Source organism: Arachis ipaensis, chromosome B4 (assembly GCF_059453495.1).
Source record: "Arachis ipaensis isolate K30076 ecotype BB chromosome B4, ASM5945349v1, whole genome shotgun sequence".
Taxonomy (NCBI): Eukaryota; Viridiplantae; Streptophyta; class Magnoliopsida; order Fabales; family Fabaceae; genus Arachis; species Arachis ipaensis.
The window spans coordinates 26,337,229-26,351,818 of record NC_142439.1 but is presented as its reverse complement, the minus strand read 5'-3'; the positions used below and the strand labels follow the sequence as shown (position 1 = coordinate 26,351,818).

Genomic DNA, 14,590 nt, shown 5'->3' with positions numbered 1-14,590 from the left:
TAACGAGCAAAGGATAAGCTAACGTGAGACTATATATATAAAGAGTGTCAAAAACAGGAATATCAAGACTCAAAACCCGGTTGCGAAGATAACCGGTCCGAGCATAGCAATATATACATATAATAAAATAAGGAAAACCCCAAAGGAAACCCAAAGGGACACAAATACATAAAACCTATTCTCCAAAATCCCCTCTAGAAGGAGTCATCACATTTTGTATTATTTAATGGAGATAAAAGTATCTAAACAAGATATATAACCCAAAACAGAGTCCTGAGAACAAAGGATCTTCGCTAAATCCAGAAGTCTCCAGCATGCCTCAACGAGAAGCCTCGCGTCCTGCATCTGAAAACCACAAAATCCGCATGGGTGAGAACCAGAGGTCCCCAGTACGGTAACAGCTTCCACATATATAATACATAATAATAGAGGAAAGCCGAAGGCAATCCTAGAACTTCCTCCAGGTAATATCAAAGCTTATAAACAAGCTAAACCGTAAGTGGCAACTGACTAAAGATCCTTCAGTCTAACTAATACTTCCCTTTCCAATTCCTTCAGACCTCCCAACCACCAGTAGGAGTATAATATAGCAAACACAGTTATATCAGATAAGAAATTTACAAATAGGAACAGATAAGGCATTTAGGCAATTAGCAAGTAATATGCAGTCAAATAGGCAATCTCAAACAATTCATGTAGTATGCTTATGATGCATGCCTGTCCCTAGTGGCTGATGATATCATCTGTCGGTTATAGAGCCAACCCGACAAGTCCTGGTAGCTAACCATTGGACTGTCCCTCTGTCGTGCATCCCCAACTCGAGTTATACTCATCATAAACTTGATCATAATCATGATCCATATCCATCACCCTCACTGGTGAATATTTATCCATCACCATCACTGGTGAATATTTACGGGGGCGAGCTCATCCGGGCCTTTCACAGTGCCCGGCCACACTTACGACATAGGGTCAAAAGAGCTTCGAGTCTCAACCTGGAGCACGTGGTGGCTAGCCACTGCTACTACCCAGGGAAACCCTCATCTCCGATGGTGGAAGTGCAAACATTCACAATTCAATCAACAGCATATATGCATTTATACTTAGCCATAAACATGGCTCCGCCATCACACGGCATAATCCAGCCATCCGGCTCACGGTTAAATCTATAACCAGCCAATTCATTAACAATTATGGCCCTTCGGCCCATGGCATAACAAGCACTTCCACCGCCATCCTCCGCATCTCACATAATCATTTTTGATCCTCAATGATCATTCATTTTTTCCCTTGCTTCACTCGCAAGTTACCACATTCACTAGCCCTTTTTCTCATGCTAGGCATATCATAATGATTTAAGACATAAGTGGTGAGATCGGAGGCTTAGAAGTATGAAATTTGGCTTTTAAAACTCAAAAAATCAACTTTGGGATGAAAACAGGTCCACGCGTACGCGCACTCCACGCGCACGCGCGGATGGCCTTATAACTCATCGACGCGCAAGCGTCATATGCGCGAACGCGCGGGTTGAAGATTAGCCAAACGACGCGTGAGCGTCAGCAACGCGTACGCGTGGGTGCTCTTGCGCCCAGGCACAAAACTGGCACAACTCTGGCATAACTCTCTGGAAAATGGTTGGGCATTCGATGCAGCGCATCGACGCGCTCGCGCACACCACGCGCATGCGTGGATGGTGCTTCTTGGAAGAACGGCGCGTACGCGCCAAGTGCGCCTACGCGCGTGGGGTCATTCTGCTAAAAATTTTCTAAGTTAAAAACTGCATAATTCACAGATTCAACCCCCAATCTTCCGACGGTCATAACTCTCTCATTTTAAATCATTTTTCACCCGTTCTTCGAACGGCATGGACATCCCGGATCCAATTTCATTTCTAAATAGATTTGGCACAAATCAGAGATTCGTAGTCCAAGTTATGTCCCGTCAAAGTATGCCTAGAAATCATATTTTCATTCAAAACCACAAAGTGCCATTTTCAAAACAAGCCACTTTCAACTCTTTTCAAAATCAATCAAAACATGCCAATTTCAACCCTTCTCTTTGAAATCATTCAAAATGTACCAAAATCAACAACAAGCCATCCTCAACTCACACATTGATATTTTACCAAAATTCCCAAAACTACCTCTAACCATTTTTACCCTTCTCAATCAATGGCTAAAGGACAAACACAATCTCATGTCATACATCCTTCTCATCCCAATTTCCAATAATATCAATTTCCAAATCAACCATCATTATACATGATCAACATCATACTCACCATCAACATGGTACCACCCATCAATTCAACCTCAATCATCCATCAAGCATATATCACAACATGCATTTCTCATATTTCACACAATCAAGGCATCAATATTCATAATCACATATATGATCACATCATATATCTCAACCATTCAACAACATCATCAATTTAATGCCTATCTTAGGGCCTCTAGCCTAAGTATTTCCTACCACATTACATATTAGATACGGAAAACCGAAACCATACCTTAGCCGATTTCCCAAGCTCAACCGGAGCACTTCCAAACCACTTGTCCACAAGCTCTCAAGGTATCAACACCTCTAAGGACAGATTTTATCACACAAAACCCTCTTCCAAGCTTTCCAAAATCACCAATCAAGCTCCAATATTCACATATACACAACCTAAGCCACAACCATCATACCCACACACAACATCTCAATACCCAAACATCATAGAACAACAAATTATACTAGGGTTGAGAATCTTACCACACCCAAGATCCAAGGAGACAAGATTAACCTTCTCCTTCAAGAGAGTTGGGTCCTATAACATCAAAGAACCCAAAATCTCAACATTTTTGCTCATGAAAATCGAAATCAAGGGCTGGAATTTCGAACAGTAAAACGTGGCTTACCTCAAGATTAATTGTATGGGTTTTGTAGAGCTCTCCGCGGTGAACGTGTGGCCGCAAATGGAGCGGCAATCGGAGCTCTAGATCAAAAGTTATGGTGGTTTGAAGATCAAGTGAGAGAAAGAACTTGAGAGAGTATTCTTCCCTCCATAGCCTCCATTTTCAGCGTGTTTAGTGTGTTGTGAGGAGAGAGAGTGCTGAAAACTAGGGTTTTGGTTTAGTTTAGTTGGGCCAAGGACCCACTTTGGGTCCGGTTGGACCGGTTTGGCCCGTTCGGTCCAATCTTGGTCCGAATTCTATAAAATTGGTACCGGAATTCTCGTCTCAATCTCCTCTTTCACATTTAGCCATAAAAATAACATTTTTGGCTTTCTAGAATAAATTCTCATTTATGGGTTAATTAGCCGTTAATTAACCGGGTCTTACATTCTACCCACCTAATTGGGAATTTTGCCCACAAAATTCAAATTCAATTACCTGAGAATAAATGCGGATAATCCGTTCGCATCTCCGACTCAAGTTCCCAAGTGTGTTCCTTAACACCGCCTCAACTCCAAGCCACTTTGACTAATGAAACCTCTTTTCCACGCAATCGTTTGATACTAGTATCATCAATTCTGACTGGAGCCACTGGAAGCGTCAAATCTTCTCTCAACTGAACCGATTCAGGTTCTAACACATGGCTAGCATCAGGAGTGTACTTCCGAAACTGCGACACGTGAAACACATCATGCAGGTTCAAAAGATGAGGTGGTAGAGCCACCCGATATGCCACCGGTCCGATCCTCTCCAAGATCTGAAATGGACCAATGTATCGAGAATTCAACTTCTTTGCTTTAATCGCTCTACCTACTCCTGTGGTCGGAGTAACCTTCAGGAAAACATGATCTCCTTCTTCAAATTCCAAGGGCTTTCGCCTCTGATCGGCGTAACTCTTTTGGCGACTCTGCGCCGTAAGCATCCTATCTCGGATTTTCTTGACTTGTTCAGTGGTCTCAACTATCATTTCCGGCCCCAACAAGCCTTTCTCTCCAGCTTCATACCAACATAGCGGAGATTGACATTTCCTCCCATACAATGCCTCGTACGGAGCCATTCCAATGCTCGCATGGTAACTATTATTGTATGCAAACTCCACTAACGGCATATACCGATCCCAACTCGCCGGTTGATCCAAAACACAAGCTCTCAACATATCCTCTAGTGTTTGGATCGTCCTCTCGGATTGACCATCTGTTTGAGGATGGTAAGCTGTACTCAAGCTTAATCGGGCTCCAAAAGCTTTCTGAAATGCACCCCAGAACCTCGAAGTGAAACGAGGATCTCTATCAGAGATTATAGTAGCAGGTACACCATGAAGTCTCACAATCTCCTTTATGTATAACCGTGCTAGCTCCTCAAGGGTGTAAGTCATCCGAATGGGCAAAAAGTGAGCTGACTTCGTCAGTCGGTCCACAATCACCCAGATAGCATCAAAACCGGTCCTAGTCCTTGGCAATCCCGACACAAAGTCCATTGCAATACTTTCCCACTTCCATTGCGGAACCTCTAAAGGTTGCAACGTCCCGGAAGGTCTTTGATGTTCAATCTTTACCCTTTTGACAAGTTAAGCACTTTGAAACAAATTCCGCCACATCATTCTTCATACCCGGCCACCAAAACATCGCCTTTAAATCATGGTACATCTTAGTACTCCCCGGGTGAATGGAGAATCCGCTTTTGTGTGCCTCCTTTAAGATATCTTGCCTCAAAGTACCAACATCCGGCACAATGATCCTACCCTTGAATCTCCATAACCCATCTTTTTCTTCCGACACTCTCCACTATTTCCCTTGCTCGATAGCCGGTAACACCTTCCATAATGCTTCATCATTTTCATGAGCCTTTAGGTGTTCGGACTTAAAGTCACTCGAGATCTCTAATCGGCTCAAACACAAGGTTCCAGATACTTCTCGAACACCAATTTTTAGACTCTCGAATCCCTTGAGCAACTTCTCCTCTTGAAGCATCATCCAAGACGCATATAACGACTTCCGACTTAACGCATCCGCCACTATATTCACTTTTCCCGGATGGTAATTCAACTCAAAGTCGTAGTCCTTCAATAATTCCATCCACCTCCTTTGCCTCATATTAAGCTCTTTCTGATTAAAGAGGTATTTCAAGCTCTTGTGATCAGAGAAGACTTGGAACTTAACCCCATAGAGATAATGTCTCCACACCTTCAAGGCAAACACAACCACAGCGAGTTCCAAATCGTGCGTAGGGTAACTAACTTCGTGAGGTCTCAACTGTCGTGAGGCATACGCCACCACATTATGATGCTGCATCAGCACGCATCCTAAACCCTTTAGTAAGGCATCACAGTACACCTCAAATAGTTCGTTCGGCTCAGGTAACACCAACACAGGTGCAGTGGTCAACTTTTTCTTCAATGTCTGAAAGCTCTCCTCGCATTCAGGAGTCCAAACAAACGGAGTGTCTTTGCGAGTTAACTTTGTCAACGGCAAAGCTAATTGCGAAAAGCCTTTGATGAACCTTCGATAATAGCCAGCTAAACCCAGAAAACTCCTTATCTCGGTTACTGTGGTTGGTTGCCTCCAATCCATCACAGCTTCCACCTTGGATGGATCTACGGCTATTCCCTTCTTACTCACCACGTGACCCAAAAACTTCACCTCACTCTTCCAGAAATCACACTTAGACAGTTTCGCATAGAGTTTCTTCTCCTTTAGAATCTGCAACACGGTCCTCAAGTGTTCCGCATGCTCTTCTTCAGTCTTGGAGTAAATTAGTATATCATCAATGAAGACAACAACGAATTTATCCAGAAACGGACGGAATACTCTATTCATGTAGTCCATAAACACTGCAGGAGCGTTCGTCAACCCAAAAGACATCACAGTGTACTCGTAATGACCATAACGCGTCCTAAAAGCGGTCTTAGGGATATCCTCACCCCTCACCCTTATCTGGTGATAACCGGATCGCAAATCGATTTTAGAGAAAACCCCAGCTCCTTGTAACTGATCCATGAGATCATCAATCCTCGGCAATGGGTACTTATTCTTTATGGTGACCTTGTTCAGCTGCCTGTAATCCACACAGAGCCGCATACTTCCATTTTTCTTCTTTACTAGTAACACTGGAGCACCCCACGGGGAAACACTTGGTCGGATAAAGTTCTTACCCAACAATTCCTCTAACTGAGACTTTAGCTCGGCCATCTCTAACGGTGACATTCTATAAGGAGCACTTGAGATTGGTCCCACCCCAGGCACCAACTCAATAGCAAACTCGACCTCTCGGTTAGGTGGAAATTCCTCAATATCATCGGGAAACACTTCCGGAAACTCACACACTACCGGAATCTGATCCAACCTTTGATCATCACCCAAAACACCAGCGGTTAACAACAGGATACCCTGACATTCGATTCTAGAACAGTTCACCATCATCGAATTCAAGTAATAATTATTCACCACGACCGGCCCTTCTGTATCCTCTGGCATAAAGTACACCAACTTTGTAGAACAATCAAGCAGAACATGGTTCTCAGATAACCAGTCCAATCCCAAGATAAGATCAAGACCGATCATCGGTAAGCAGATTAAATTATGGACAAAATCACGCTGCTTGAACCTAAACGAAACTTTCGGGCATCCTAGCCTAGTTACCATGGCTTCATGGGTGGCATTATGTACCTTTAGGTCATAACCTAAGGTTACGATCTTCAATCCTAACTCATGGGCTTTCTCAAATGCAATGAATGAATGCGATGCCCCCGAATCAAATAAAGCATTTAAAGTTTGACCAGCCATTTCACAGTTACCTCGAATGAGTGTCTCGGATCCCTCTGCACCCACAGCTGAGGTGGTGAACACCCGACCAGTCTGTTGTGCTTTCCCAGCACCTTGCTTTTGCTTCTCCGGACAACTTGCGGCTTTATGCCCCGCCTTTCCACAATTGTAGCACAAACCCCATCCGGCCTTGCATGGTACTCCCGGATGGTGACTCCCACACCTAGTACAAGCTTGATCATTCTGAGGCTACTTCCCAAACCTTTTCCCTTGGGAGTAGTTGTTGTTGGGCCTCCTAAAAGAACCTCCCCTCTTAAAAGGTGGACCTCTAGGTGCAAAGCTCTTCCCTCGGTTCTGTGGAAATGATCTTTTGTGACTTCCTTTCTCAACGGCTACCCTCTTCACGCACTCTTCAACAACCCTACACTTACTCACCAATTCCGAGAAAGTCCTAATCTCCATTGGCCCCACTGAACCGAAAATATCACTCCGGAGTCCTCCTTCGTACTTAACACACTTCTATTCCTCATATTCCACCGGAGTCCCTTGACACATACGAGAGAATCTGAACAGTTCCTCAAACTTGTCAGTATACTCAGATACGGACATAGCACCCTGCTTCAGCTGCAACAATTCAAGCTCCTTGGCCGTCCTAGCAGAAGTCGGAAAGTACTTCTTATAGAACTCCTCTTGGAAGACATCCCAGGTGATATAATCATCACCCTGCTGCAGGAGGCGTCGGATTCCTTGCCACCAATGCGACGCTTCCCCAGTGAGCAAACAGGTAGCGAACTCTACACGATGTCCTTCAGGTACCACCTGCGCTTGCAGTGCTCGTTCCATAGCCTAAAACCATGTATCGGCTTCAGTCAGACTAGTAGTTCCCTTGAACTTCGGTGGATTAACCTTCAAAAAGTTTGCCAGTGTCATCGGGCCCTGAACTCCACCTCCGTCATTACCATGGTTGTTCATCTGTTGACCAAGAGCCTCAGCAGTGGCTTGCATAGCAGCAGCCATATTCTCCAACGCAGTCATAAAGTTCACCGGGTCATTAGTGTTAGTCTCCGGCGCACGGGCATTAGTACGACCTCTCTCACGACCTCTACCGCGTCCACGAGGCGCCATCTGGTTCCTATACACACCAAACAATCGATATTAAGTTGATCAGTCTCAATATCGGAAGTTTAGTGCTTCAAAGTCCCAAATGCATGCTCATGAACGTTTATGCCAACTATATCAAGTAGATATACTAACAGTACATAACACACATACAGAGAATGCACAGAAGCATAGTCAGTCCATTCCTCAGACTCTACAGGAACGAACTGCTCTGATACCATAATGTAACACCCTACCATACAGAGTCTTATGCTTAAGTCATAATTCAGAGATGGCAAGGTATTACGACCTCTAAAACAAAAATTTAGTACGTATAGTAGTATGAATGATTGATTATAACTAGGAGCCTTATACAAAAAGGGGTAAACAAAAACCGTAACTCGAAACGCAACACTCCGATCGATAACGTAACGAGCAAAGGATAAGCTAACGTGAGACTATATATATAAAGAGTGTCAAAAACAGGAATATCAAGACTCAAAACCCGGTTGCGAAGATAACCGGTCCGAGCATAGCAATATATACATATAATAAAATAAGGAAAACCCCAAAGGAAACCCAAAGGGACACAAATACATAAAACCTATTCTCCAAAATCCCCTCTAGAAGGAGTCATCACAGTTTGTATTATTTAATGGAGATAAAAGTATCTAAACAAGATATATAACCCAAAACAGAGTCCTGAGAACAAAGGATCTTCGCTAAATCCAGAAGTCTCCAACATGCCTTAACGAGAAGCCTCACGTCCTGCATCTGAAAATCACAAAATCCGCATGGGTGAGAACCAGAGGTCCCCAGTACGGTAACAGCTTCCACATATATAATACATAATAATAGAGGAAAGCCGAAGGCAATCCTAGAACTTCCTCCAGGTAATATCAAAGCTTATAAACAAGCTAAACCGTAAGTGGCAACTGACTAAAGATCCTTCAGTCTAACTAATACTTCCCTTTTCAATTCCTTCAGACCTCCCAACCACCAGTAGGAGTATAATATAGCAAACACATTTATATCAGATAAGAAATTTACAAATAGGAACAGATAAGGCATTTAGGCAATTAGCAAGTAATATGCAGTCAAATAGGCAATCTCAAACAATTCATGTAGTATGCTTATGATGCATGCCTGTCCCTAGTGGCTGATGATATCATCTGTCGGTTATAGAGCCAACCCGACAAGTCCTGGTAGCTAACCATTGGACTGTCCCTCTGTCGTGCATCCCCAACTCGAGTTATACTCATCATAAACTTGATCATAATCATGATCCATATCCATCACCCTCACTGGTGAATATTTATCCATCACCATCACTGGTGAATATTTACGGGGGCGAGCTCATCCGGGCCTTTCACAGTGCCCGGCCACACTTACGACATAGGGTCAAAAGAGCTTCGAGTCTCAACCTGGAGCACGTGGTGGCTAGCCACTGCTACTACCCAGGGAAACCCTCATCTCCGATGGTGGAAGTGCAAACATTCACAATTCAATCAACAGCATATATGCATTTATACTTAGCCATAAACATGGCTCCGCCATCACACGGCATAATCCAGCCATCCGGCTCATGGTTAAATCCATAACCAGCCAATTCATTAACAATTATGGCCCTTCGGCCCATGGCATAACAAGCACTTCCACCGCCATCCTCCGCATCTCACATAATCATTTTTGATCCTCAATGATCATTCATTTTTCCCCTTGCTTCACTCGCAAGTTACCATATTCACAAGCTCTTTTTCTCATGCTAGGCATATCATAATGATTTAAGACATAAGTGGTGAGATCGGAGGCTTAGAAGTATGAAATTTGGCTTTTAAAACTCAAAAAATCAACTTTGGGATGAAAACAGGTCCACGCGTACGCGCACTCCACGCGCACGCGCGGATGGCCTTATAACTCATCGACGCGCAAGCGTCATACGCGCGAACGCGCGGGTTGAAGATTAGCCAAACGACGCGTGAGCGTCAGCCACGCGTACGTGTGGGTGCTCTTGCGCCCAGGCACAAAACTGGCACAACTCTGGCACAACTCTCTAGAAAATGGCTGGGCATTCGATGCAGCGCATCGACGCGCTCGCGCACACCACGCGCACGCGTGGATGGTGCTTCCTGGAAGAACGGCGCGTACGCGCCAAGTGCGCCTACGCGCGTGGGGTCATTCTGCTAAAAATTTTCTAAGTTAAAAACTGCAGAATTCACAGATTCAACCCCCAATCTTCCGACGGTCATAACTCTCTCATTTTAAATCATTTTTCATCCGTTCTTCGAACGGCATGGACATCCCGGATCCAATTTCATTTCTAAACAGATTTGGCACAAATCAGAGATCCGTAGTCCAAGTTATGTCCCGTCAAAGTATGCCTAAAAATCATATTTTCATTCAAAACCACAAAGTGCCATTTTCAAAACAAGCCACTTTCAACTCTTTTCAAAATCAATCAAAACATGCCAATTTCAACCCTTCTCTTTGAAATCATTCAAAATGTACCAAAATCAACAACAAGCCATCCTCAACTCACACATTGATATTTTACCAAAATTCCCAAAACTACATCTAACCATTTTAACACTTCTCAATCAATGGCTAAAGGACAAACACAATCTCATGTCATACATCCTTCTCATCCCAATTTTCAATAATATCAATTTCCAAATCAACCATCATTATACATTATCAACATCATACTCACCATCAACATGGTACCACCCATCAATTCAACCTCAATCATCCATCAAGCATATATCACAACATGCATTTCTCATATTTCACACAATCAAGGCATCAATATTCATAATCACATATATGATCACATCATATATCTCAACCATTCAACAACATCATCAATTCAATGCCTATCTTAGGGCCTCTAGCCTAAGTATTTCCTACCACATTACATATTAGATACGGGAAACCGAAACCATACCTTAGCCAATTTCCCAAGCTCAACCGGAGCACTTCCAAACCACTTGTCCACAAGCTCTCAAGGTATCAACACCTCTAAGGACAGATTTTATCACACAAAACCCTCTTCCAAGCTTTCCAAAATCACCAATCAAGCTCCAATATTCACATATACACAACCTAAGCCACAATCATCATACCCATACACAACATCTCAATACCCAAACATCATAGAACAACAAATTACACTAGAGTTGAGAATCTTACCACACCCAAGGTCCAAGGAGACAAGATTAATCTTCTCCTTCAAGAGAGTTGGGTCCTATAACATCAAAGAACCCAAAATCTCAATATTTTTGCTCATGAAACTCGAAATCAAGGGCTGGAATTTTAAACAGTAAAACGTGACTTACTTCAAGATTAATTGTATGGGTTTTGTAAAGCTTTCCACGGTGAACGCGTAGCCGCAAACGGAGCGGCAATCGGAGCTCTAGATCAAAAGTTATGGTGGTTTGAAGATCAAGTGAGAGAAAGAACTTGAGAGAGTGTTCTTCCCTCCATAGCCTCCATTTTCAGCGTGTTTAGTGTGTTGTGAGGAGAGAGAGTACTGAAAACTAGGATTTTGGTTTAGTTTAGTTGGGCCAAGGGCCCACTTTAGGTCCGGTTGGACCGGTTTGGCCCGTTCGGTCCAATCTTGGTCCGAATTCTATAAAATTGGTACCGGAATTCTCGTCTCAATCTCCTCTATCACATTTAGCCATAAAAATAACATTTTTGGCTTTCTAGAATAAATTCTCATTTATGGGTTAATTAGCCGTTAATTAAACGGGTCTTACATTTCTTAATTTATTTTTTATAACTCATTGAATACAATTTATTATAGTAAATTAATTATATCAACTAATTGATTTGATTAGGTATTTAAATATCACATGATTTATTATAATTTATATCAATCAAATAATTGTAATTTATTATATCAATTATTTTAATTCATTAATTTATAAGGTACATAATAACATAGATGATTTGTTACTTATACTGATTAAATACAATAAATACATATTAATTTAGTTAAAAAAAATCATTGTCTCCTATGTTTTTCTATTTATTTTTTTTAATTCATTAAATCCAATCAATTATAATAAATTAATTATATCAACTAATTAATTCAATCAATTATTTTCTAATTTATTTTTTGAATTCAATAAATCAAATAAAATTAATTATAGTAATTACTTGTATTGACTAATTGATTTGATTAATTCTTAAAAATATTTTTTATTTAATTTATTTTATTTATTTAAATATAACTAATTAGTTATTTAATTTTATTAAGATAAATATCAAATTCTATTTCTAATATAAAAATACAAAATTTTATTCATTCCATTTTTATTTTACCATTATAAAAGACCATATATACTAGAAGAAAATATCATTCATTTACCAATTACTCTTTCATTGGGTAACTTTTACAACAATTTTTTCTTCCTATGATGCATTGTCACAAGAAGGCAACTATCATGCACACAAATCATTTATAGACCATGGTGTTATCATGTTTGCATAAATAAAAAAAAATTTGTAATTAAACTTAAGTCATTTACCTATTTGTGTGGTATATTGTAGTGTGAAATTACTTTTAATTTGTGTTGTGCAATGATATTATAGTTTAATTTAAGCTTTTATTTTAGAATTGTATTATGATTTTATCTCATCATTTTCTCTTAGATATTAAGTTGATGTATTTTTATTTATTATTATTGAAGCGGATGTGATATAAAATTTGTAAAAAGAAAAAAAAATTTACATTCAATTTATTTTATTGTAGTCTTCTATTCTTCTATTTCTTTTTATTTTTTTATTCATTTTATTTTATTTTTAAATATCATATAATTTGTTATAATTTATACCAATTAATTAATTGTAATTTATTACATCAGTTAGTTTAATTTATTAATTTATAATATACATGATAAAATAGATCATTTGTTACTTATACGTTTATTTTTCTAAAATCTAAATCTGAATAATTATATTTTCAGTTTTTGTTATGAACAAAATATTATTAATAATGAATAATAATTAACCACTTATACTTTTAATCAAAGTGTTGGATGATTTTTATATTTATTAATATTAATTATTGATTATTTTTTCATAAATAAATTATATTATAATTTTATGTTAGTTCATAATTGATTAATGATTAATGTTCATGAAGCTATGTTACTCTAAATTTTATATTTTATAAATATTTTATTTAAATATAATTTTTTAACATAAAAATATATTATTTTTAATAATATCATAATTTTATATTTTTTAATTATTCTAAATGAATATTTTATCAAATACTAATTAAATCCATTCTTCCATTTGCTTTTACTAATCTATTTTCTAATTATTATATAAAATTAAAATCGTATTAATAAATTTAATATTAAAGTTAATTTGAATTTTTATTATTTAGAGTGTTTTCTAATCAATAATTTTATACTCTTTACTTTTTTTTCCAGTTTCATTTTAAATTTTAATTTAGTACTCAAAGGTAGTAAAATTCCATTGATACGAAAATAAAGTTACAAAAGGGTCCATAAGGTAGAATAAGTAAAATAATGTGATACTCACATTACAACATCCAAATGAAACAATTTAGGATCTAAAATGTTTATTTTTATCTTTCTCGCCGTCTATTATATTATCTATTCTATCTATTCTATTATATAAAAATCGAATTCTTACCTTTAATGATAGAATCAACGTAACATGCTTCTGCTTTATTTTGTTTAACTCATTAAAGTCAATTCATTATGATGAATTAATTATATCAACTAATTGATTTGAATAGATATTTAAGTATCACACAATTTAAAATTATGTATATTAATTATTTGATTTAATTTTTATGATATATAAATTTAAAGAATAATTAAAATAAGATAATTTATTACTTATTTAAATTGAATACAACAAATATAAATTAATTTAGTTAAAAATTTACTATTTTCTAATCTTCTATACATAAAAATGACAAAACAAAATTATAAAAATAATCTTTTTATCATTTTTGCTATTTTAATTTTATTTTCTTTGCTTTTTTTATGTATAATTTTATTTTATATTAATTTTGTTTATTTAATAATAAAATATACTCATATTAATTCTATCATATAATAATATATTTTTCTCCTATATTAATCAAAGAATTTCAATAGTTATCAACTATATCTAATAGAATGACTGAGAAGTGAGAACTACGAGAAGTTAAACCCAGGTTCAAAATGCTGAAACAAAGAAAAGAAAACATTGGGTATATGATTAGAGAAAAATGTATAATAATGACAAAATATACTAAAACTGGATTTTTTCTCCAACTAATAAAAGTGAGGTGTTAATTCCTCATGAATTCATTTTTCTATAAAATGAAATCACTATTTTCTTTTCTAAATTTATTTTAGAAAAATATATTTATTATAATTATATTACAATTAACATTTAACGAATAATGCATGATTATACTAATTTAGAGAAATATTTTTATTATAATTATATAAAATCAATATTTAATACATTATCAACTAATAAAAGTGAGGTGTCAATTCCTCATGAATTCATTTTTCCTCCAAAATGAAAGTACTATTCTCTCTTCTAAATTTATTTTAGAAAAATATCTTTATTATAATTATATTACAATATTACAATTAGCATTTAATGAATAATGCATAATTATAATAATTTAGAAAAATAAAATAAAGTCCAGTAATTTATCTTCCGACTGCACACATGTATAGAATAACTTTTAAGAAGGAGTCATGTATAATAAATACGGTCGATGATTTAAAATTGTATACTAACATTGAT

At 37.9% G+C, this 14,590-nt stretch overlaps 1 long non-coding RNA gene across 1 annotated transcript; it reads right to left on the bottom strand.

Moving 5' to 3' along the window:
- Positions 1 to 8,440: 8,440 nt before the first annotated feature.
- Positions 8,441 to 11,045, bottom strand: LOC148566987 (uncharacterized). The gene is made up of 3 exons (XR_015880741.1): positions 10,991 to 11,045; positions 10,746 to 10,903; positions 8,441 to 8,575 (listed from the first exon to the last, which is right to left on the bottom strand). It is a non-coding gene; the product is annotated as an uncharacterized LOC148566987 (long non-coding RNA).
- Positions 11,046 to 14,590: the final 3,545 nt, after the last annotated feature.